Source organism: Rana temporaria, chromosome 8 (assembly GCF_905171775.1).
Source record: "Rana temporaria chromosome 8, aRanTem1.1, whole genome shotgun sequence".
Taxonomy (NCBI): Eukaryota; Metazoa; Chordata; class Amphibia; order Anura; family Ranidae; genus Rana; species Rana temporaria.
In genome coordinates, this window is record NC_053496.1 from 89,909,124 (window position 1) to 89,931,092 (window position 21,969).

A 21,969-nucleotide genomic window follows, 5' to 3' on the forward strand; every position below is an offset into this window, starting at 1 on the left:
CAGAATCTGTGTTCTGTTGGGTGATACTATGGTTTCCCTTGAGCATGAGTAAATCTTTTGCTTTTTACTAAAGATTTCTGTGGAGGGGAACAACATTGAGTTTTGGGGAATTTTTTGATGCCTGGCTAATTCTGGGCCTCCTTGGTGAAAAGTAGCTTGAGTTCCTTTTATTTGTAAAGGCACGCAGATGGCGTTAATGTTGTTGTTGGTGGTAAACACGGCCTAGAAAACGACTTGATGGTTTTGTTCCACCTGTGCATATATTTGCCACCAGTTCCATGGCCATGTGCCTTATATTGTTCTGATGAAGCCGATTGTTACGCGTGCCTTCTGATTCCCGCCCCCATGCAGCTGCACAGACATGCAAATTAGGTTGTCTTGGAGTCTCCATGAGTTGAACAGAATCTGTGTTCTGTTGGGTTATACTATGGTTTCTCTTGAGCATGCGTAAATCTTTTGCTTTTTACTAAAGATTTCTGTGGAGAGGAACAACAATGAGTTTTGGGGAATTTTTTGATGCCTGGCTAATGCTGGGCCTCCTTGGTGAAAAGTAGCTTGAGTTCCTTTTATTTGTAAAGGCATGCAGATGGCGTTAATGTTGTTGTTGGTGGTAAACACGGCCTAGAAAACGACTTGATGGTTTTTGATCCACCTGTGAATATATTTGCCACCAGTTCCATGGCCATGTGCCTTATATTGTTCTGATGAAGCCGATTGTTACGCGTGCCTTCTGATTCCCGCCCCCATGCAGCTGCACAGACATGCAAATTAGGTTGTCTTGGAGTCTCCATGAGTTGAACAGCATCTTTGTTCTGTTGGGTTATACTCTGGTTTCTCTTTAGAATGAATAAATCTTTTGCGTTTCATTAAAGGTTTTTGTGGAGAGGAGCAACCGTGCTTCCTTGGTGAAAAATAGATTGAGTTCTTTTGATTTGTAAAGGCACGTAGACGGCGTTAATGTTGTTGTTGTTGGTGGTAAACGCGGCCTAGAAAACGATGTGATGGTCTTGATCCACCTGTGCATATATTTGCCACCAGTTCCATGGCCATGTGCCTTATATTGTTCTGATGAAGCCGATTGTTACGCGTGCCTTCTGATTCCCGCCCCATGCAGCTGCACAGACATGCAAATTAGGTTGTCTTGGAGTCTCCATGAGTTGAACAGAATCTGTGTTCTGTTGGGTGATACTATGGTTTCCCTTGAGCATGAGTAAATCTTTTGCTTTTTACTAAAGATTTCTGTGGAGGGGAACAACAATGAGTTTTGGGGAATTTTTTGATGCCTGGCTAATGCTGGGCCTCCTTGGTGAAAAGTAGCTTGAGTTCCTTTTATTTGTAAAGGCACGCAGATGGCGTTAATGTTGTTGTTGGTGGTAAACACGGCCTAGAAAACGACTTGATGGTTTTGTTCCACCTGTGCATATATTTGCCACCAGTTCCATGGCCATGTGCCTTATATTGTTCTGATGAAGCCGATTGTTACGCGTGCCTTCTGATTCCCGCCCCCATGCAGCTGCACAGACATGCAAATTAGGTTGTCTTGGAGTCTCCATGAGTTGAACAGAATCTGTGTTCTGTTGGATTATACTATGGTTTCTCTTGAGCATGCGTAAATCTTTTGCTTTTTACTAAAGATTTCTGTGGAGAGGAACAACAATGAGTTTTGGGGAATTTATGGATGCTGGCTAATGCTGGGCCTCCTTGGTGAAAAGTAGCTTGAGTTCCTTTTATTTGTAAAGGCACGCAGATGGCGTTAATGTTGTTGTTGGTGGTAAACACGGCCTAGAAAACGACTTGATGGTTTTGATCCACCTGTGCATATATTTGCCACCAGTTCCATGGCCATGTGCCTTATATTGTTCTGATGAAGCCGATTGTTACGCGTGCCTTCTGATTCCCGCCCCCATGCAGCTGCACAGACATGCAAATTAGGTTGTCTTGGAGTCTCCATGAGTTGAACAGCATCTTTGTTCTGTTGGGTTATACTCTGGTTTCTCTTTAGAATGAATAAATCTTTTGGGTTTCATTAAAGATTTTTGTGGAGAGGAGCAACTGCGCTTCCTTGGTGAAAAATAGATTGAGTTCTTTTGATTTGTAAAGGCACGTAGACGGCGTTAATGTTATTGTTGTAGGTGGTAAACGCGGCCTAGAAAACGATGTGATGGTCTTGATCCACCTGTACATATATTTGCCACCAGTTCCATGGCCATGTGCCTTATATTGTTCTGATGAAGCCGATTGTTACGCGTGCCTTCTGATTCCCGCCCCCATGCAGCTGCACAGACATGCAAATTAGGTTGTCTTGGAGTCTCCATGAGTTGAACAGAATCTGTGTTCTGTTGGGTGATACTATGGTTTCCCTTGAGCATGAGTAAATCTTTTGCTTTTTACTAAAGATTTCTGTGGAGGGGAACAACAATGAGTTTTGGGGAATTTTTTGATGCCTGGCTAATGCTGGGTCTCCTTGGTGAAAAGTAGCTTGAGTTCCTTTTATTTGTAAAGGCACGCAGATGGTGTTAATGTTGTTGTTGGTGGTAAACACGGCCTAGAAAACGACTTGATGGTTTTCTTCCACCTGTGCATATATTTGCCACCAGTTCCATGGCCATGTGCCTTATATTGTTCTGATGAAGCCGATTGTTACGCGTGCCTTCTGATTCCCGTCCCCATGCAGCTGCACAGACATGCAAATTAGGTTGTCTTGGAGTCTCCATGAGTTGAACAAAATCTGTGTTCTGTTGGGTTATACTATGGTTTCTCTTGAGCATGCGTAAATATTTTGCTTTTTACTAAAGATTACTGTGGAGAGGAACAACAATAAGTTTTGGGGAATTTTTTGATGCCTGGCTAATGCTGGGCCTCCTTGGTGAAAAGTAGCTTGAGTTCCTTTTATTTGTAAAGCCAAGCAGATGGCGTTAATGTTGTTGTTGGTGGTGGGAAACACGGCCTAGAAAACGACTTGATGGTTTTGATCCACCTGTGCATATATTTGCCACCAGTTCCATGGCCATGTGCCTTATATTGTTCTGATGAAGCCGATTGTTACGCGTGCCTTCTGATTCCCGTCCCCATGCAGCTGCACAGACATGCAAATTAGGTTGTCTTGGAGTCTCCATGAGTTGAACAAAATCTGTGTTCTGTTGGGTTATACTATGGTTTCTCTTGAGCATGCGTAAATATTTTGCTTTTTACTAAAGATTACTGTGGAGAGGAACAACAATAAGTTTTGGGGAATTTTTTGATGCCTGGCTAATGCTGGGCCTCCTTGGTGAAAAGTAGCTTGAGTTCCTTTTATTTGTAAAGCCAAGCAGATGGCGTTAATGTTGTTGTTGGTGGTGGGAAACACGGCCTAGAAAACGACTTGATGGTTTTGATCCACCTGTGCATATATTTGCCACCAGTTCCATGGCCATGTGCCTTATATTGTTCTGATGAACCCGATTGTTACGCGTGCCTTCTGATTCCTGCCCCCATGCAGCTGCACAGACATGCAAATTAGGTTGTCTTGGAGTCTCCATGAGTTGAACAAAATCTGTGTTCTGTTGGGTTATACTCTGGTTTCTCTTTAGAATGCATAAATCTTTTGAATTTACCTAAAGATTTTTGTGGAGAGGAACAATCGTGTTTCCTTGGTGAAAAATAGCTTGAGTTCTTTTGATTTGTAAAGGCACGTAGACGGCGTTAATGTTATTGTTGTAGGTGGTAAACGCGGCCTAGAAAACGATGTGATGGTCTTGATCCACCTGTGCATATATTTGCCACCAGTTCCATGGCCATGTGCCTTATATTGTTCTGATGAAGCCGATTGTTACGCGTGCCTTCTGATTCCCGCCCCCATGCAGCTGCACAGACATGCAAATTAGGTTGTCTTGGAGTCTCCATGAGTTGAACAGAATCTGTGTTCTGTTGGGTTATACTATGGTTTCTCTTGAGCATGTGTAAATCTTTTGCTTTTTACTAAAGATTTCTGTGGAGAGGAACAAAAATGAGTTTTGGGGAATTTTTTGATGCCTGGCTAATGCTGGGCCTCCTTGGTGAAAAGTAGCTTGAGTTCCTTTTATTTGTAAAGGCATGCAGATGGCGTTAATGTTGTTGTTGGTGGTAAACACGGCCTAGAAAACGACTTGATGGTTTTTGATCCACCTGTGAATATATTTGCCACCAGTTCCATGGCCATGTGCCTTATATTGTTCTGATGAAGCCGATTGTTACGCGTGCCTTCTGATTCCCGCCCCCATGCAGCTGCACAGACATGCAAATTAGGTTGTCTTGGAGTCTCCATGAGTTGAACAGCATCTTTGTTCTGTTGGGTTATACTCTGGTTTCTCTTTAGAATGAATAAATCTTTTGGGTTTCATTAAAGATTTTTGTGGAGAGGAGCAACTGCGCTTCCTTGGTGAAAAATAGATTGAGTTCTTTTGATTTGTAAAGGCACGTAGACGGCGTTAATGTTATTGTTGTAGGTGGTAAACGCGGCCTAGAAAACGATGTGATGGTCTTGATCCACCTGTGCATATATTTGCCACCAGTTCCATGGCCATGTGCCTTATATTGTTCTGATGAAGCCGATTGTTACGCGTGCCTTCTGATTCCTGCCCCCATGCAGCTGCACAGACATGCAAATTAGGTTGTCTTGGAGTCTCCATGAGTTGAACAGAATCTGTGTTCTGTTGGGTGATACTATGGTTTCCCTTGAGCATGAGTAAATCTTTTGCTTTTTACTAAAGATTTCTGTGGAGGGGAACAACAATGAGTTTTGGGGAATTTTTTGATGCCTGGCTAATGCTGGGTCTCCTTGGTGAAAAGTAGCTTGAGTTCCTTTTATTTGTAAAGGCACGCAGATGGTGTTAATGTTGTTGTTGGTGGTAAACACGGCCTAGAAAACGACTTGATGGTTTTCTTCCACCTGTGCATATATTTGCCACCAGTTCCATGGCCATGTGCCTTATATTGTTCTGATGAAGCCGATTGTTACGCGTGCCTTCTGATTCCCGCCCCCATGCAGCTGCACAGACATGCAAATTAGGTTGTCTTGGAGTCTCCATGAGTTGAACAGAATCTGTGTTCTGTTGGGTTATACTATGGTTTCTCTTGAGCATGCGTAAATCTTTTGCTTTTTACTAAAGATTTCTGTGGAGAGGAACAACAATGAGTTTTGGGGAATTTTTTGATGCCTGGCTAATGCTGGGCCTCCTTGGTGAAAAGTAGCTTGAGTTCCTTTTATTTGTAAAGGCATGCAGATGGCGTTAATGTTGTTGTTGGTGGTAAACACGGCCTAGAAAACGACTTGATGGTTTTTGATCCACCTGTGAATATATTTGCCACCAGTTCCATGGCCATGTGCCTTATATTGTTCTGATGAAGCCGATTGTTACGCGTGCCTTCTGATTCCCGCCCCCATGCAGCTGCACAGACATGCAAATTAGGTTGTCTTGGAGTCTCCATGAGTTGAACAGCATCTTTGTTCTGTTGGGTTATACTCTGGTTTCTCTTTAGAATGAATAAATCTTTTGCTTTTTACTAAAGATTTCTGTGGAGGGGAACAGCAATGAGTTTTGGGGAATTTTTTGATGCCTGGCTAATGCTGGGTCTCCTTGGTGAAAAGTAGCTTGAGTTCCTTTTATTTGTAAAGGCACGCAGATGGTGTTAATGTTGTTGTTGGTGGTAAACACGGCCTAGAAAACGACTTGATGGTTTTGTTCCACCTGTGCATATATTTGCCACCAGTTCCATGGCCATGTGCCTTATATTGTTCTGATGAAGCCGATTGTTACGCGTGCCTTCTGATTCCCGCCCCCATGCAGCTGCACAGACATGCAAATTAGGTTGTCTTGGAGTCTCCATGAGTTGAACAGCATCTTTGTTCTGTTGGGTTATACTCTGGTTTCTCTTTAGAATGAATAAATCTTTTGGGTTTCATTAAAGATTTTTGTGGAGAGGAGCAACCGCGCTTCCTTGGCGAAAAATAGATTGAGTTCTTTTGATTTGTAAAGGCACGTAGACGGCGTTAATGTTATTGTTGTATATGGTAAACGCGGCCTAGGAAACGATGTGATGGTCTTGATCCACTTGTGCATATATTTGCCACCAGTTCCATGGCCATGTGCCTTATATTGTTCTGATGAAGCCGATTGTTACGCGTGCCTTCTGATTCCCGCCCCCATGCAGCTGCACAGACATGCAAATTAGGTTGTCTTGGAGTCTCCATGAGTTGAACAGAATCTGTGTTCTGTTGGGTTATACTATGGTTTCTCTTGAACATGAGTAAATCTTTTGCTTTTTACTAAGGATTTCTGTGGAGAGGAACAACAATGAGTTTTGGGGAATTTTTTTGATGCCTGGCTAATGCTGGGCCTCCTTGGTGAAAAGTAGCTTGAGTTCCTTTTATTAGTAAAGGCACGCAGACGGCGTTAATGTTGTTGGTGGTAAACGCGGCCTAGAAAATGATGTGATGGTCTTGATCCACCTGTGCATATATTTGCCACCAGTTCCATGGCCATGTGCCTTATATTGTTCTGATGAAGCCGATTGTTACGCGTGCCTTTTGATTCCCGCCCCCATGCAGCTGCACAGACATGCAAATTAGGTTGTCTTGGAGTCTCCATGAGTTGAACAAAATCTGTGTTCTGTTGGGTTATACTATGGTTTCTCTTGAGCATGCGTAAATATTTTGATTTTTACTAAAGATTACTGTGGAGAGGAACAACAATAAGTTTTGGGGAATTTTTTGATGCCTGGCTAATGCTGGGCCTCCTTGGTGAAAAGTAGCTTGAGTTCCTTTTATTTGTAAAGCCAAGCAGATGGCGTTAATGTTGTTGTTGGTGGTGGGAAACACGGCCTAGAAAACGACTTGATGGTTTTGATCCACCTGTGCATATATTTGCCACCAGTTCCATGGCCATGTGCCTTATATTGTTCTGATGAACCCGATTGTTACGCGTGCCTTCTGATTCCTGCCCCCATGCAGCTGCACAGACATGCAAATTAGGTTGTCTTGGAGTCTCCATGAGTTGAACAAAATCTGTGTTCTGTTGGGTTATACTCTGGTTTCTCTTTAGAATGCATAAATCTTTTGAATTTACCTAAAGATTTTTGTGGAGAGGAACAATCGTGTTTCCTTGGTGAAAAATAGCTTGAGTTCCTTTGATTTGTAAAGGCACGTAGATGGCGTTAATGTTGTTGGCCTAGCATCTGTGTTCTGCCGGGCCGTGCGTCTTATATTGTTCTGATGAAGCCGATTGTTACACGTGCCTGCTTAATCCCGCCCCCATGCAGCTACACAGACATGCAAATTAGGGTGTCTTGGAGTCACCATGAGTTGCACAGCATCTGTGTTCTGCCAGGCCGTGCGTCTTATATTGTTCTGATGAAGCCGATTGTTACGCGTGCCTCGTTAATCCCGCCCCCATGCAGCTGCACAGACATGCAAATTGGAGTCTTGGATACACCATGAGTTGAACAGCATCTGTGTTCTGCAGAGCTAATGCTGGGCTTCTTTTATTATGGTGAAAAATACCTTTGGTTCGGAAAGACACACAGACGAAGTCAGGCCCGAACAGCCCTCGGCGGGCCGCATATCACTTCTCCCCAGGGGTATACCCCAGAGAGAGATGAGCTGGGCGGATCACAGCCAGCTCTGAAATGTTTTCCCCTCCCCCTGCTGCCCACATGAGCATTTAGAGGAGAAGAGCTGCTTCTACTCCTCTCCTCCTGTATCTGCCCCCCCCACTCTCCACGACAGACACTGTTCTGCTGCCTAAGGGATGTGGGCGGGAAGATTAAAGCCAAACAGAAAGGAAAGATGGATATCCAGTCAGTCCCTCCTGCCTCTGAGTGAGTACTGTAAACTGATATCTATCTATCTACCTACCTCTCTCCCTTTGGAACTACTATTTTTCCAATAGTCGAAAATGCAAGGGCATTTCCCTAATATATGCAATCCTACATGAAAAAAGGGTATTTACCAAGTCTCTACCCTTCAGGAGATGGGAGGAGGATTTACAACAGCAATTTACTGACCAGCAATGGCAAAGTGCCTTTAATTCTATCTATAAGTCCACAAAGTGTGCGTCATTCTGGGAATTGACACAAAAATGAACCCTGAGGTAGTATTTGACACCTCAGAAACTAGCTACATTTCAATTCATCCCTACCCCCCTTTTGTTGGAGACTTTGTGGGCAAAATGGTACATTACACCACATATTTTGGGCCTGGCCACACCTGGAATAAGCGCTGGTCGGATGTAACTGACCTGAAATCTAACATCACACAATCACAGTGCAAAATCACACCACAATTGGCCATTCTACACATTGGTATAGAATCGATTCCCTTCGAACTTTAGCACGACTACTACCCATGTACTGCTAGCAACTAGACTACTGATCGCCAGACTTTGGAAGACCGAAAAAATCCCGACTATTGGTGATGTGACCGACTTAGTACAGACACATTACTCTTACAAATCCTTAATGGCGACTGAGCCAATCGCACGTTCAAAAACTTTTGATCGTTGGCTTCCCTGGAATAATCGGTATAACACCTTTGTGAATGTTTGATGTAACTCATATATTCTACCCTTGTGTTCTCTCCCTTCCTGCCTACCTCCCCCCCACTATAGTGTATTAGAGTGAAGGTGCTGTCTCACTCCCCTGGACGCACATTGATCCCATACTGGGGTTATCTGGTAGTCTGGGGTTGATAGACAGCAATCTCATCCTACGTATAACATGTTTAACGATTAACACTGTTATATTTGTCGATGGCGGTTCACATGTTTTGTTATATTTACGAGAATAGTGAATATCCTTAGTTATATCTCACTATACAACTCAACTATGTGACTATGTATGTTTTCTGCAAATCTTAATAAAAAAATAATAGTCAATAAATTGTTAAACTGCACAAAGGCAATGTAAAATCTAGAAAAATACAAATATCTGCTGAGCTGAAACTGTTAACAAGCTTTACAGAACATATTGGTACAGAGCTAGGCACAGTACTGTATTATAGTGCCATCTAGTGAAGAAATGCTGATCAAACAACTCATGTCAAATCGGATGAGTTTTGTAGTTATTAAAGTGGAACTTTAGTCGCTTCAGGCTGCCCCTTTTGCAGGTATAGCTATGTAAAACATTAAAAATAAGTGTATGTAATGGTGAACGCAACTGCACTGATATCGAGAAATTACCCACTAATCCCAATTCTGGGCAACCTGGCATTTACGCCTGAATTGAACCGATCAGAGTATGAGATGCTCTTGACAACAGGCAAAGACTGTGCTTTACACTATGTAGAGGGAGATCGATGGCCATCGATCCAATCACTAACGATTGATACTGGTAGCTTCCAACTTTTGTTCTGGAAAGCTATACAATCACACCACTTCATCCACTCAATACCAGACCCAGTACAATTTAAGTGTGATTTGACAACATTTGAGGACTATTGTAGAGACAACGGAGTTCTGCCCCAAGTACTGACCAAAACGTATACCCTACTTAACACCCCATCCATGCAGCCAGATCTGGTGTTTTTAGGAAAATGGGGAGAAGTTCTAAAACAGACTTTCACTGACGTGCAAACACAAAATATCCTCAGATTCTCTCTAAAATCGTCCATTTGCACTAGATTACAAAAAACTAAACTATAAGATTCGGACAAGGTGGTACTATACACCTCAGTTACTACACAAATGTTTCCCTACCTCATCAGATAAATGCTGGCGGTGTCAAACAGAAAAAGGAACACTTCTACATATCTTTTGAACATACCCGCTTTTGCTGCACTTTTGGACAACAATAGAGACAATTGCACAAAAGTTTTTAGATCACACAATTCAAAAAGATCCAGCATTCATCCTGCTGCATGCCACCACAGTCCCGGCACAATATAAGAAATCCATTGTGCAACACTTGCTCAATGCCACAAAATCTTGTATTCCAGCTACCTGGAAACAAAACACACCCCCGTCCGTTGGACTGTGGCTGCGTAAATTAGAGGAAATCAAGAAACTAGAAGATCTAGTCCTTACATCACAAAATAAACAAGAAAAACACTCTAAAGTCTGGAGGCTGTGGAATTTATATATCTACTCTGATGAAGGGCAATCCTTATTAAATTCCTAATTGTTTTCCGGATACTGGCCAACTAAAAAGTGACAGTGTCGATATATACATCACTGCCATGCTGAACAATGCCTCCCCCCCTCCTCCCCTTTCTCTCTGCTTTCTTTATTTTCTGTTTTCTCAACTGTTGGTTCTCTATCCAGATATTTGGATGTGGTGTATGGGATCGAGACAAGGACGTTCCAACTAAACATGTAATTGGGTGATTAAGACAATGTCATAGGTGCTAGCATACAAGACCAGGACTGTTTATTGTCGAATTGTATGAGCACTATATAATGTTTTACCAGTTTGTTGTGACAGTATAAGTATTTCATGTTGCAGATAGAAATGGGGCTTGCGTAGGACAGCCCGCATGTTTGTATTACTGTTTATTTTGACCACAGTTGTTCAGTACCCTTTTCTGTATTTCTTTGTTGGAAAATGTAATAAAACTTATATTTGTAAAAAATAAATAAATAATGAGTGTTTATACTGTTTAAAATCGAGGAAAACCCTCTGTGTGTCTCACCCTGCTCTGCACATGCTCAATTGATCTCCATGGCAGTGCGGACCGCAGCTGCGCCACTTAGCAGCCCGTGTGCCCTCTCCTGGGTCTCCCTCCCGATGTCATCCTATCAGCATTGCAGGGGGTGAGAAGAGCTGGAGTTCTGCACAGAGTGTGGGAGTCTTTTCATATTAACAATCGAGTAATCACCCTCTTGCTAAATAAGTTGGGCAGCTCCTGGCCTCCATCCAGATCTGCAGCTCCTCTCCAATGCCCTGCCTTGCTGATAGGATGACATCACCAGTGTGGTGGGAAACCTGGGAGAAGACACGCTGGCTGATAAATGCCTCTGCCCTGTTGAAGGTAAAAACCTAGTACACATGGGCCGAATGTTGGGCGACATCGGCCTGTTCAATAAAAACCGGCAGACGTTCAGCCTGTGTGTAATGCAGGCTATCGGACATGAGAGTGCTGACTTGAGTGTTCTGGTGGGGGGGCCATCCCCTTATCAGAACACAAAATAACAGCAGGGGAGATCGCTGTCCTAACATTGGATCGTTGGTAAAGCGGCTCCAACAAGAGCTGTCAGACTTTTTTTTTTTCCTGACTGGAAGGAGCACTGTGATGGAGAGCTGTGATTACTTGGGTCACTGTAATATAAAGGGGGCTGCACTGTAAAGCTTTTTATTGCAGTCCGGTTTATATCACAATGCCCCTTTACAGCGCAGGCCACTTTACATTACAGTGTAATGTAAATGGATATTGTGATATAAAGGAGACCACTGCAAAGGGGCACTGTAATAAAAAAGGGGGGTTGGGATGTGATGGGGAACTGAGAACACTGTGGGACTGCTTTAAAGGGGGAACTGAGATGTAAAGAGGGACTGTGGAAACTGATATAAAAGGTATTATCGGAGGGACTGCGCTGTAAAGGGGGTTGTGACATAAAGGGAGACTGGGGACCGACTGCATGAAGCCCCCCGGTCCCTGCAAAAATTGTTTGCCATGAAAGCAGTCCCTGGTGCCAAAAAGGTTGGGGACCACTGCTACAGAACATTGTTTTTTATAAAGTTGTTATTGGTAAAGTTTCACTTTAAAGATGGTTAAACTAACTATAAGGCCTGGACTAATGCTGGCCATACACTATACAAAAATTCGGCCGAAATTCGGTCGTTCAGACAGTTCTTTCGTTTTTCGGCCAGTTCATGGGCACAAAATCGATAATCGTTGGGACGTTTTTGAGCCGAAAAAACGAAGGACACATTTGGAAATTTTCTGCTGAACGAACGATAAATCGGAAGGTTAATGTGTTTCCCGTCCGACTTTTCTGCACTAGGTATATGTAAAAAAAAATGAACCAAATTTTTTTTATTTATGTCCACTGAACGATTTATCGGTCATTACATGATGGCAATCGTTTGCGCTCACGACCGAACGTTCGTTTTTCGAAAGTTCGTTCGGACTATTTTTCGTGGAGTGTATGGCCAGCATAACACTGGACGTTTGAAGTTTTTACAGCAGCTGTTTTTGGCTGTAGACATTTTTTTCTACAGTCATTAAACTCTCCATCATGTTATCCTATGTGTCCATGCACACATAGGCTGTTATCAGCAGTGGCGTTTTTAAGCAGTAAAAAAATAAATAAACTAGTTGGTTCTGAGAGATGTTTTTCAGCTGTAAAAATGCTCTAACGCTGATAAACATTGATAAACGCTCATAAACACAGCTGACCAGCGTTTTTGGAACGTCTTCGATCCGTAGAAAAAAAAACGCTAACGCAGAAAAACGCTAAAAACCGATATTGCAAAAACTGAAAATATCACTGCAAAGCTACTGCCATTTTTAGAATGTTTTTTTTTTTTTAACGTCCAGTGTGCATGAGGCCTAGGGAATAAAAAAAAAAAAAAACTGTATCATTATAAAATAAAGCAAACAAATTCACAGTTTTTCACAGTCCAATGGCAACACAGGCTTGCATTTTGTTATGAAAATATAACATATACTTACATGCTCATTTGGATATTAGGGTACATTCACACTGCTGTGTCTGCAATATGTTTCTAATGCATCTGACTGTACTGGACACTTCTCCCAATGATTCCTATGAAAAATAGAATGCACTGAATATTTGCAAGGCTACATCAACACAACAAAGACAAAACACGGCATAGGACAGGCCCTTACGTATGGATATTTTTTGTAGAATTTGCCTCCCTACCCCTGCTGGATTTAGGGATCCCATCTTAGATTTACAGTCACAATGGGTTTGAAGAAGTTATAATAAGCACATTTTGATACAGAAAGTCTGTGATGCCGCTCTAGAGATCCTTTCTGCCCTGACTTAAAAAGCCTCCAATCTTCTGATCTACAGTATCTCATGGTGTGCAGTTCCTTGGTTATTTATTCTGAAATACTCCCTTTTTTTAGATTTTAATACAAAAATTGGTATGATATTTTTCACTTTTCTTTAATGATAATTGCAGCCCAAACACAATAATTACTCAGTTCCTTATGTTCCACCTCAATTGATCCATTATTAATTTTTTTCTTGTTATAACTGACAATTTTTATTGAAGTTTTAGATTTTACAATACAAAAATAGAAAAGGGTAACGATCACTGGAAATCATGCAAACTTCCAATAGCGAACCGACATAGAATGTACACATAGCAATACATGTGGGTCTTGAGTAAAACCAATAAAATGGTTATACAGTTCTGTAACTGGATATTGCTTATAGTACTGAGGAGTCAGGCAAACCAGGTGCGTGGAATCAATACAATGAGTTCTTGAAGTAGCTTAGCCAGTGATTCTGAACCCAAGGAAGTATGGCGAGTGCCTATTGAGCTCATATGAAGTAAGAAAGAAGCAACTAAGAGAGGATTTTTTTTTTCTTTAAGCCTATGGCGTGTGAACACACCCAAAAAACTCCACCCGGTGCAGAAAAAATGTGCACACACATAAAGAGTGTTCACAAAAACGTGCAGACGGGTGCAACGTCAAGTGGTCCTCCTGTGAAGAGGGACCCAAACCCTGATCCCCCGGGGCGTTAGGCTCCAGACGGGGACTGAGGTACTGTGGTCCGAGCAACCGAAGCCGACACGGACCCAACTTCCTCGGAGGGACTGCCGAAACAGAACCCTCCCAGTACTAGGTGGGGCTCCCCCGAAGGGAGACCCCATGAGAGCAGGCGAACTAAGCCAGAAGGCCATGTCCACCCACTCCCAAGACGTTCAGGGCTGGCCCGAGGACCCGCACCCTACTAATCACACAGTGACAAAACGTGCACAACAAAAAAAAGACAAAAAAGTGACAAACACAGGCTTAAATAAAATAAAGTGGGGGAAGGGATAGTGAAGAGGAGAGTGAAAGAAGTGGCCATTGTGGTGAAACAATGACCAGGCCCTCCGGCCAGGAATAAAAAATTCCTCCGGTCCTAGCCAAAAGGCCCGGCCCAGGAGGCAGGTGCTAAAAAAAAGCGTGTATCTGGTGCAGTGACCGTGGTATCCTTCAATCAATGTGTCCCTCACACACAGTGATCTTCAGATACCCCTGGACTGCCACTCCAGGGGCACATGCACCATAGGCTTTTCGTTCCATATCCGACCCCCCGACCGGCCAGTGCAGCCCTCCACCCCTGCCAGCCAACCCAGCGGATTTGCATGGTTCTGCCCCGTCCTACCACAGGGCATTACCAGCTCCTCCAACCGGATCGCTGACAGAGATAGCACTTACACCAGCCAGCCAGAAGGCCAGACTAGAACTCGGCAAAAAGACCAAGACCGAGCGCAGCACCCACCCTCACCAGGAGCACCCTTCCAGATGGCTCAGACTCAACCATGGGCCGGCCCCCAGTATTCTATCGGGCAGCACAGCGTAGTCCCTGCTGAAACCATCCTTCCAGGTGCAATGACATCATTGGATTGCATCCACCCTCCCCATGTAGGAGGTGCTTCAGCGCTCCGCTGACAACTGATAAGGACAGATACCACACCCAGTCCCAGCCAAAAGGCCGAGAAGCGGCAGGGAAGACAACCACGATCAGCACGGCCTAGAGTGTGCAATAGCCGTGCCTCGCCCTGGGAGAACCACCTTCATGATCATGGTGTCTCCCCTGCCAGGTAACTAAGAGAGGAGATGTAGAAGGAGTAGACAGACACGGCTCGTCATTCCTGGGTCTAGAGAGTGCCGACATCCCGGATGAAAGAAAGGCTTGAGAGCCTTATGGAGGGTCTTCCCTGAGATGCCAGGGTTCCCATATTGCTTGGTGGCAATCAACCCTGTCAGTCAGTTGGGCTGTCAGGAACTCCATGATCTCCACATCCTTAATCCTAGCATAAAGGTCAGTTGGCGTCGGTGGCTTTTGTCTCTTCCATTGGAGGGCTATCAGACATCTGGCCACCGTTAAGATGTGGGTGGCCAATTTTATTGACTAAACTTGCCAATTTAAGAGGAAGTAGTCATAATTCATTCTCCATGATTTCTTTGCCGTCTTGTCAACAAGTTGTTACTCAATGATGTTTCTTTTTTTTCATTTCAAGGATTACCTTTTGATTTACTCAAGTGACTTTGCCTAGGCCAGTGTTTCTCAATTCCAGTCCTCAGGCCCCCCCAACAGGTCAGGTTTTCAGGATTTCCATTATTTTGCACAGGTGATTTGATCAGTTTCACTGCCTTAGTAATCACCACAGCCTTTTCATCTGAGGGAAATCCTGAAAACCTGACCTGTTGGGGGGGCCTGAGGACTGGAATTGAGAAACACTGGCCTAGGCTGAGATAATCAGTCCACTGCAGGCATTTTCCTCGGTCTCTTTTCCCCTAGTGCAGTGGTTCTCAACCTGGTGGTCGAATGATGATTTGCCAGGGGTCCCCGAATCCTTGGCTGTTCCTGAAGCCCACACCGTTCTACCAGCCATTTTGTGGCCTCCCAGCAGGGCTGTCCCTGAAGCCTGTGGCTGCCCAGCTGGGCTGTTCCTGGAGCCCACGGCCACCCCCTCAGCCTCTTCGCAGCCGCCTATTTAGTTCACTGCATGGCTGGGGGGCCAAAGACTAGAGCTCAGCTGACTGGTAAGGAATGTGAAGTGGGAGGGGCTGGAGGAGACCCCCATCTCCTGATTTCGGCATAGGTGTCACTAGACACCACAAAGTCGGTGACACTGTGAGTAACACTACCTGTGATTATAGTTGCCATTAAAAGTCCCCACTACAGTTCTCAGATCCTCCCAGTGGGGAGGTTATTTCTCTCTCTAATATTGGATTACAGATTTTCGTTATTATTTCTGAGAGGTTTTCCGCCTGCGCTGTATCTGGTACTCCATGTAATCTGATGTTTTTCCTTCTGTCTCCGTTTGTCCACGGACCAATGAAGCGCTCAGTTGTCCGGGTCACAGACCTCGTGTTCCGCCGGGGGGAGGGGGAGGATGGAGGTTTAATACAGAGCAGAGGGGGGGTCCGAAGCGCGAGGAAGAGGGAGAGATCCCTCGGAGAAACATTTCCCGGAGCTAAGCTAGGCTGGGGAGAGAGGGCTCCATCTAGCTGCTCCGACCAACAGACCGCGCTATCCTAGACTCCTCCCTCAAGCTGGGCACATATATCTGCAGTATTTTCTTATCTCTCTTTAAAGCACTATGTCCATAACTGTCTCCTGCTCCGTTCTTCTGTTATAAGTTCTCCATCACATATGATAAAAGCAGACGAGTTTTGTGTTGGGAGGATGCTATAAATAGATTAGCAGAGCTCTGAACAACTCAAGGAACAGAGATGAAAGTCTCTACCTAAGAGGAGAGGGGGGTGTGCCTTTCCTTCAATCAGCTGTCTTGGCTGTATGTCCAGGCTTCATTGCAGTGTTAAAAATGAAGGGAAAATCTAACACGATGTGCACTTTCTAAACAGAATATAAAGCTGAAGACAGCAGATATACATGTAAACATTATGTAGGGAGATTGTTTCATCTATGTGTATCATCTGAGGCTGTTCACTTCACTGGGTATATGTTGAGTTGAGAGGTATCTTGATTAAGCACGGTCCCATTGCGCTTACAAACACATACACATACTAGGGTTAATTTATAGACAGGATCTGATTAACCTACCAGCATGTCTTTGGAGTGTGGGAGGAAACCAGAGTACCCGGAGGAAACCCATGCAGGCACAGGGAGAACGTGCAAACTCCAGGCAGATGGTGTTGTGGTCGGGATTTGAACCAGTGACCGTATTGCTGCTAGGTGAAAGTGCTAACCACTACATCACTGTGCTGCCCATGTGAGGGTTTACATCCACTTTAAATTGAGCGTGGGGTGGAGGAATTATTTGAGGGTGGTTATTTCCATCTATTGTTATTTGCTAATTGTTTGGTATCTTTAATAAAGTCATTTTGTACCTGTCATACTATATGGGCTGCATATAGTACCTGCTTTCTCTGGGGGTTCTTTCCCCATTTTTTTGTATAGGGTAAACAGGCCTAACTTTGCTCACCCTTCCAACCTTTGCACAAGCCTCCCCAATTGCTTACAGCTTACCTTGATTGTAAGGGACGTAGAGCAGACCATTTGCTGTTGCTGGTGGAGGTACCAGGGGGTGTGGATGGTGCTGGGAGTGGAGCCAAATGACACAGGTGCCATCCACAACAGCCCACAGAATATAGTCTCAGGTTAGATAATTGCAGGAATGGCAGAGATTCCCAGAAGTAATTTGGCTAGAGGGCAGACAGGGTCACATCAGATGCTAAATTTGATGTTCAGGCAGGAGGGAAGCAGCGACCCACAGCCAGACCATGGCCCAGTGATTGAGAACCACTAGTATAAAGGTACAGTATAGAATAAGTGGATACAGGGTAAGGTAAGGACTGGCACATTGATTGCATCTTATAAATTGTAATGAAAGGCGTCTTAGACAGTCTTAGACAGTCTTCTGTACTTTACAATAGTAAGATTTTTTTTTTCAACTAAGCAATCGCAGTATTAAGCCTGGTACACACTATGAATGCAAAGTTAGTAGCGTGATCTCCCCTGCTAAGCCATTGTATTCTGACAGGAGGATGCCCCCCCAGAACACTCTGATCAGCGCTCTATGCCATTGGCTGAGAGTGCTGATTGGGGGTTGGTCGGCTGCTGGACAGGGTGGCATACACACGGGCCGAATGTTGGACATTTTTTTTACTGGCCAATGTTTCCTGACACTCGGTCCGTGTGTACTGGGCTTTAGAATATTGTGTGTTGTTAAACAGAAGCTTTCTAGGGGTGGCTAGAGAACAGTGACAAGAGAACCGGAAAGAGTAAAGAGCTTCCTAAACTTCTATGCATGGGTTAGATGGGATAGCAATGGGATCAGCATGGGTAACATAAATGGAAACATACATGTATGTAAGAGAGGGAAAATCCTGAAATTATCCAATGCTTTATTACAGATGTAAGTCTAGCAGCAATAATATACAATGCTCAGGGAAAAACTGGTATGAAAACTGTCTGGTAATAGTAAACAGATGAGTGGAGATCATATTGCAAAGTGGCTCTATTATTCAAAAATACGTGAAAAAAGACATATAGCCAACCCAAAAAACAAAGAAGAGGGAGGGAAACACCTGCAGGAAGCCATAACTCTTGACAAGTTATTGCGCTGATGATGACTGTAGAAAATGTGTACAGTTACCAGAATCTACATTTCTATTTTTGTAGATGTACAGCTACTTCCTTTAGACTTTGCATCAGTTTTTTTTTTCACTTTATTACATACCCCCAGCCTGGAGTATTTTTGTTTGGCTGGTTGCTGTTTAGCAGATGCATGGGAGTGCCATTAATTCTTAATAGTACCATGCAGTTTCCGTGCAGCTGCAATTTTGGAAAGGGTGCATGGACCTTTCCCCTACATTTCCCACAGGTACGGCAGCCCATTAAAAAAAAAAATGGTTTGCATAAAAATCACAAATGCAATATCAGTTCTCCCAGTCATTTTCTGGCCCCCATACATACTTTACTAACCATTTCAGTGAAAAAGATATATAAATCCCTCTGCTATTTTACCGATACTACGGAGATCACACTTTTCACATTTCAAAGAGAAACTGCTCTTTTTTTATTTTATTAACCACATTAATGACTGGTGACTAAGTTATGCCAATCTCAAAGGGTTACCACAGAAACTCATTGCAGGTGTCTGATGTTGTAGTAACTCTAGGGCTCATTCACGTGTGTTGATTATGAAGAATTAAGCAACAACACTTACATGTGGGATATATAAGGCAGCAATTGAACATGTTGTCCCTGAAGGTGATGTGTTGAAAGCAGAAAAAGGGGGCATCGTAGTTTGTTATGTATGTAGCTGCAAAACCTACCTTTCAGGGTGCCCTAGCTGACCTGTGTTTACAAACAAAAGTGCCTACAATGGGCACAAGAGGATCAGAACCAAACCACAGAAAAATGGAAGATAGCCTGGTCTGATAAATCATGTTTTCTTTTACGTGTGGATGGCCGGGTGTGTGTGTGCATTCTTTATCAGGGGAAAAGATGGCACCAGGATGCAGTATGGGGGGGGGGGGGGAGTCAAGCAAATGGGCAATGTTCTGCTAGGAGACCCTAGGTCCTGCCATTCATGCGGATGTTTCTTTGACACGCACCACCTACCTAAACATTGTTGCTGACCACCTGTACCCCTTCATGGAAATTATATTCCCTGATGGCCATGGCCTCTTAGCAGGATAATGAACCCTGCCACACTGCAAAAAAATTGTTCAATAATGATTTGATGAACACAATGCGTTAGAGGTGTTGACTTGGCCTCCAAACTCTCCAGATCTCAATCCAATTGAGCATCTGTGGAATGTGCTGAAAAAACAAGTCCAATCCATGGAGGCTCCACCTCACAACTTACAGGGCTTAAACCAGAACTAACTCCCCCCTATTCTTTTTAGCCAAGGAAGCTGCCATCTTGGCCTCTGTTTGATCTTCAGTTGCCATGGTGCTGCATATGTGATCAGTTATGACATCAGCCATTGGATGGTTTGACATTTTGGTTGAGAGCACAACCAATGTGACAGTTACATTCCCAATACATTCCGGGAATGTAACTCTTTTTTAATAAGGTTAAATTGATGGGTTTAGTTCCGCTAAAAGGGGGTTGGAAATCTCCAACATGAAATATGGACAAAGCATATCCCTCTATAGTGTGTACTTGTCTCAATTAAGAGCACCAAGTATAATTTCTAACTGTTGCTTAGTTCCTCTATCAGCATGAATCACTTCTGACAAGTTTTTCTTACAGAAGAGAAAAATGTGACAGGGGAGAGATATCCAGCGGATTGACAGCCTCAGCTCTGTTGCTGTGTTAAGGGAGTGTGTCCCTTCCATCCAATCAGCTCTCAGAGCTTTCCTCACTGAGCTCTGAAGAGTGCAAGTTCAGCTCTCCACCCCATTTTTTCTGGCAGCTGAGGCAAGCTGTATAAATTCTGGACTTTAAAACACATGTAGAGAAGAGATGACTACAGATAAAATTGTATATAGGAGGATTTGTTTTACCACTTCTGCACCGGAAGGTTTAAGCCCCTCAATGACCAGGCCATTGTTTTTGCGATACGGCACTGTGTTATTTTAATTGACAATTGCGCGGTCATGCGATGCTGTACCCAAATAAAATGGATGTCCTTTTTTCCCCACAAATAGAGCTGTCTTTTGGTGGTATTTGATCACCTCTGCGGTTTTAATTTTTTGTGCTATAAACAAAAAAAAGGCTCACAATTTTGAATAAAAATTTTTTTTTTTTTTTTTACTTTCTGCTATAATAAATACAAAAAAATCTAGGCCAATATGTATTCTTCTACATAATCTCAAAAAATCTCAATAATCGTATCTTGATTGGTTTGTGCAAAAGTTATTAAGAATCTGTTGCTGCTGAAAATTTACTTTTTTAACCACTTACCGCCATCATAGTTGTACTTTGACGCTAAATTGGGTATTTTCAGCAACGGAGGGCGGTTCTTCTTTGAGCCAACCTGTCGCAGTACAATGATGGCGATTTGCGGGAACGAGCCGACCTGCCGCAGCATGACAGCAAGTCGTGGGAACGAGCCAACCTGTCGCAGTACGACGGCGAGCCAAGGAAACGTGCTGACCTGTTGCAGTACAATGACGACGATTCGTGGGAACGAGCTGACCTGTTGTAATACAATGACGGCGATTTGCGGGAACGAGCCAACCTGTCGCAGTACAATGATGGCGATTTGCGGGAACGAGCCGACCTGCCGCAGCATGACAGCAAGTCGTGGGAACGAGCCAATCTGTCGCAGTACGACGGCGAGCCAAGGAAACGTGCTGACCTGTTGCAGTACAATGACGACGATTCGTGGGAACGAGCTGACCTGTTGTAATACAATGACGGCGATTTGCGGGAACGAGCCCACCTGTCGCAGTACAATGACGGCGATTTGCGGGAACGAGCCGACCTGCCGCAGCACGACAGCAAGTCGTGGGAACGAGCCAACCTGTCGCAGTACGACGGCGAGCCAAGGAAACGTGCTGACCTGTTGCAGTACAATGACGACGATTCGTGGGAACGAGCTGACCTGTTGTAATACAATGACGGCGATTTGCGGGAACGAGCCCACCTGTCGCAGTACAATGACGGCGATTCGCGGGAACGAGCCCATTTGTCGCAGTACAATGACGCCGATTCGCAGAACGAGCCCACCTGTCACAGTACAATGACGCCGATTTGCGGGAACGAGCCCACCTGTCGCAGTACAATGACACCGATTCGCAGAACGAGCCCACCTGTCGCAGTACAATGATGCCGATTTGCGGAAACGAGCCCACCTGCCGCAGAACAATAACGGCGATTCGTGGGAACGAGCCAACCTGTCGCAGTACGATGACAGCAATTCGCAGGAACGAGCCCACCTGCCGCAGAACAATAACGGCGATTCGTGGGAACGAGCCAACCTGTCGCAGTACGATGACGGCAATTCGCAGGAACGAGCCAACCTGTCGCAGTACGATGACGGCAATTCGCAGGAATGAGCCAACCTGTCGCAGTACGATGATGGCACTTCGCAGGAACGAGCCAACCTGTCGCAGTACGATGACGGCAATTCGCAGGAACGAGCCAACCTGTCGCAGTACGCCGGCAGCTGGTCGGCAAGTGATTATAGGGACAGAGTTTGTAAATATTTTTGTTAAATGAGTAGAACTGCAATCACAGACGTAATGAGAATGGAATACATAACTTATGAATATGTAACCTGTGTGTATCTGGCTCTGATACCAGCCACTTACCTCATCGCACCTCCCTGCTGTGACTAACATAACGTTGTATAATATGAGCAGAGGGCCCCTCCCCATACAGGACATGTTCAGACTTTTCCCTCCA

General features: G+C 44.2%; 16 non-coding genes across 16 annotated transcripts; 15 read left to right on the forward strand and 1 right to left on the reverse strand.

Moving 5' to 3' along the window:
* Positions 1–23: 23 nt before the first annotated feature.
* On the forward strand, positions 24–138 carry LOC120912582. Its single transcript, XR_005743116.1, has one exon. It is a non-coding gene; the product is annotated as a U5 spliceosomal RNA (small nuclear RNA).
* A 284-nt stretch (positions 139–422) lies between these two features.
* Positions 423–537, forward strand: LOC120912590. Its single transcript, XR_005743124.1, has one exon. It is a non-coding gene; the product is annotated as a U5 spliceosomal RNA (small nuclear RNA).
* A 285-nt stretch (positions 538–822) lies between these two features.
* LOC120912605 lies at positions 823–942 on the forward strand. Its single transcript, XR_005743138.1, has one exon. It is a non-coding gene; the product is annotated as a U5 spliceosomal RNA (small nuclear RNA).
* A 243-nt stretch (positions 943–1,185) lies between these two features.
* On the forward strand, positions 1,186–1,300 carry LOC120912581. The gene has a single exon (XR_005743115.1). It is a non-coding gene; the product is annotated as a U5 spliceosomal RNA (small nuclear RNA).
* A 284-nt stretch (positions 1,301–1,584) lies between these two features.
* On the forward strand, positions 1,585–1,697 carry LOC120912595. Its single transcript, XR_005743128.1, has one exon. It is a non-coding gene; the product is annotated as a U5 spliceosomal RNA (small nuclear RNA).
* Positions 1,698–2,346: 649 nt separating this feature from the next.
* Positions 2,347–2,460, forward strand: LOC120912584. Its single transcript, XR_005743118.1, has one exon. It is a non-coding gene; the product is annotated as a U5 spliceosomal RNA (small nuclear RNA).
* Positions 2,461–2,745: 285 nt separating this feature from the next.
* Positions 2,746–2,860, forward strand: LOC120912597. The gene has a single exon (XR_005743130.1). It is a non-coding gene; the product is annotated as a U5 spliceosomal RNA (small nuclear RNA).
* A 287-nt stretch (positions 2,861–3,147) lies between these two features.
* Positions 3,148–3,262, forward strand: LOC120912599. Its single transcript, XR_005743132.1, has one exon. It is a non-coding gene; the product is annotated as a U5 spliceosomal RNA (small nuclear RNA).
* Positions 3,263–3,549: 287 nt separating this feature from the next.
* Positions 3,550–3,669, forward strand: LOC120912606. Its single transcript, XR_005743139.1, has one exon. It is a non-coding gene; the product is annotated as a U5 spliceosomal RNA (small nuclear RNA).
* Positions 3,670–3,913: 244 nt separating this feature from the next.
* Positions 3,914–4,028, forward strand: LOC120912587. Its single transcript, XR_005743121.1, has one exon. It is a non-coding gene; the product is annotated as a U5 spliceosomal RNA (small nuclear RNA).
* Positions 4,029–4,677: 649 nt separating this feature from the next.
* On the forward strand, positions 4,678–4,791 carry LOC120912585. The gene has a single exon (XR_005743119.1). It is a non-coding gene; the product is annotated as a U5 spliceosomal RNA (small nuclear RNA).
* Positions 4,792–5,076: 285 nt separating this feature from the next.
* LOC120912591 lies at positions 5,077–5,191 on the forward strand. The gene has a single exon (XR_005743125.1). It is a non-coding gene; the product is annotated as a U5 spliceosomal RNA (small nuclear RNA).
* A 285-nt stretch (positions 5,192–5,476) lies between these two features.
* On the forward strand, positions 5,477–5,590 carry LOC120912567. Its single transcript, XR_005743101.1, has one exon. It is a non-coding gene; the product is annotated as a U5 spliceosomal RNA (small nuclear RNA).
* A 649-nt stretch (positions 5,591–6,239) lies between these two features.
* On the forward strand, positions 6,240–6,355 carry LOC120912593. Its single transcript, XR_005743126.1, has one exon. It is a non-coding gene; the product is annotated as a U5 spliceosomal RNA (small nuclear RNA).
* A 281-nt stretch (positions 6,356–6,636) lies between these two features.
* LOC120912600 lies at positions 6,637–6,751 on the forward strand. Its single transcript, XR_005743133.1, has one exon. It is a non-coding gene; the product is annotated as a U5 spliceosomal RNA (small nuclear RNA).
* A 7,834-nt stretch (positions 6,752–14,585) lies between these two features.
* Positions 14,586–14,744, reverse strand: LOC120912488. Its single transcript, XR_005743086.1, has one exon. It is a non-coding gene; the product is annotated as a U1 spliceosomal RNA (small nuclear RNA).
* Between the last annotated feature and the right edge of the window lie 7,225 nt (positions 14,745–21,969).